Genomic DNA, 2,461 nt, shown 5'->3' on the forward strand with positions numbered 1-2,461 from the left:
TTCTCACCCCTATCTGTCTGTGCTCCCCTTTGCAATATGACTTTGCAGTTCTTTCCATCTAGCTGTGGAGTTTGTTTGACCTTCCCTTGCATCTGGGCAGGCCTCATGACTTGCTTTGGCCAACAGATTATGGTAGAAGTGGTGCAGTGCCAGTTCCAAGCCTAGGCATCAGGAGGCCTTGCACCTGTCCACTCTTCCTCTTGGAATCCTTCCAATCTGCCATGTGAACAAGCCCAGGCTAGCCTGTAGGAGCATGAGAGCAACCACGTGGCCAGTTGTGCCCTACTCCTAACAATCCAGCTGACAACCAGACAATCTCTAAAACTGTGAGCTAAATAACTGGTTGTTGTTTTAAGCCACAAATTTGGGGATTGTTTGGAACACAGCAAGATCTAACTGGCCTTCCAACCATGTCATCTTGGGAAGAATCTCTTTCCTTTTTTGAAAGATGGGGCTAATTATCCACTATATAACGGTTTGTTGTTTTTTGTTTGTTTTTGTTTTGTTTTTTGGGGTTTTTTTGGCAAAAGTTTAAGTGACGTAACATGTAACAATTCAAATAGTAGTTCCTTTCCCCTTCCCCAATGCCAATGATAGAATATGAATCTTGAAGGATGGATGCTCTCACCAAGCCAGAAGGCAGGCATCACCCTGTGCCCGGCTGAAAAGTTGATGACTTCACCCAGTGGTGTTGGAAGCGCCAGAATCATGGGTGGGCGTAATTGTGGGTGTGTACTGGGAACATCGAGTAAAGTCTTCCTAGCCAGCCCCTACAGAAAGAGCTCTGAAGGCTCAATAAGAGGACATACAAATCTACACACTGGGGGCACCTCCTGACGGAGCTGGAGATGGAGAGAAAGGACTAGAACCTTCTCAGCAGGGCCACTTTGGAGGTCAGCTCAAAGCCAGGAAGGGGTGAGAAGATTCCTGATGGAAGTCTTTACTTCAGCAGAATTTGCCACAGTTGTGGCAGCCACCACAGCCCCTCACCCATTAGGTGGCTGCAGTACAGAGCTGTTAGAGGTGTTTCTCCTCTGAGATAACAAAACAGTCTTCAGTCATGTTATTCCCATGGTCATAAAGTCATGTTATTCCCCCAAGGCTGCCAACCTCATGGGATTTCATGTGGTGGCCACAGAAGATCCAGCCTCTAGCTTCTCCAGCTGTTCCAAGTAATGACTCTGAGCTGCCCTGCTCCTCTGAATGGTTCAAGAGGAAGGGTTCTCTCCCTTTGAGGGGCCCTGGGGAATAGCTCCACGGGGTCCTGGAACACTAGAGCCTCGTAAGCAAGATGAAGGAAAGGAAGCCTGCTTGAGCATGAGCAGTCTTCCACCAGAGTGAGGCCTGAGGGAAAACAGAGAAAGAGAGAGTTGCCCAGCCCATCTGCAGAAAGAACAACCTGATAACTAATCACTCATCCACTGCAGGATGCTCAAAATGTCTTGAGACTGATAGGACAGTGGCCAGCTCATTCATCTGAGAGGATGGGTGGAGACGGCCAGGCAGTGCTGGGCACCTGTCTGAGTTCATTTGCTGTTGCTAGAACAAAATACCACAGACTGGGTAATGTATAAATAAAAGAAAGGTATTTCTTACAGTTCTGGAGGCTGGGAAGTCCAAGGTCAAGGGGCTGCATCTGGTGAAGGCCTTCTTTCTACATCATAATGTGGCAGAGGCCAACACACAGCAAGAGGGCAAGAGCGTGCCAACTCAGGTCTTTCTTCATCTTCTTATAAAGCCAACAGTCCCATCATGGGAGCCCCACCCTGATGACCTTCTCTAACCCTAATTACCTCCCAAAGGCCCCATCTCCAAATGCCATCGACATATGACTTTGGAAATTAAATTTCCAACACATGAAACTTGGGGGATACATTCAAACCATAGTGGCACCCATCTTTTCTTAAGGTTCCATATCAGGAGTTCCATCCTATGAGAGAGGCTAGGTGGAAAAGCAAGGGAGAGGTGTGGGAAGGGCATCTTACACGCAGGGAAGAGCATGAGGACAGGCACAGGGACAGGAGGGCCTGGAACGACCCTATAGTTTAGAGCAGCTGGAACTTACCAGCATATAGGCCATGGCACTGACAGCCAATAGGGTGTGAAGGGATGGGGAGGACAGGTCATCCTAAAGAACTTGAATTTCATCTTGAAGGCAGTATGATCTTTTTACTATCAGTTGGAGAGAGGAAATTCGGCACAGATCCTAGCACACAGTAAATGCTCAGTCATTGTTGGATAGATGAATTTAAGAAGAAATGAATCTGGATCCCTGTAAGCCCTCAATTTCAGCAGTCTATCAAATTTGGGAGACTCTCACTCAATTTTTAATTATATTAATAAAAGATACAACTACTCATTGAGCGCTTATTATTAGTATCATCTCACTCTCTCTCATATATAGCTGAACATTGGAACGATCCACAGAGATTTTTAAAATATTAATGGCTGACTCCCGCAC

The 2,461-nt window shown here is 46.6% G+C and overlaps 1 long non-coding RNA gene across 1 annotated transcript; it reads right to left on the bottom strand.

The window, feature by feature from the left end:
- Nucleotides 1-512: 512 nt before the first annotated feature.
- Nucleotides 513-2,148, bottom strand: LOC144334691 (uncharacterized). The gene is made up of 2 exons (XR_013404821.1): nucleotides 2,066-2,148; nucleotides 513-1,344 (listed from the first exon to the last, which is right to left on the bottom strand). It is a non-coding gene; the product is annotated as an uncharacterized LOC144334691 (long non-coding RNA).
- Nucleotides 2,149-2,461: the final 313 nt, after the last annotated feature.

This window comes from Macaca mulatta, chromosome 15, assembly GCF_049350105.2.
Source record: "Macaca mulatta isolate MMU2019108-1 chromosome 15, T2T-MMU8v2.0, whole genome shotgun sequence".
NCBI lineage: Eukaryota > Metazoa > Chordata > Mammalia > Primates > Cercopithecidae > Macaca > Macaca mulatta.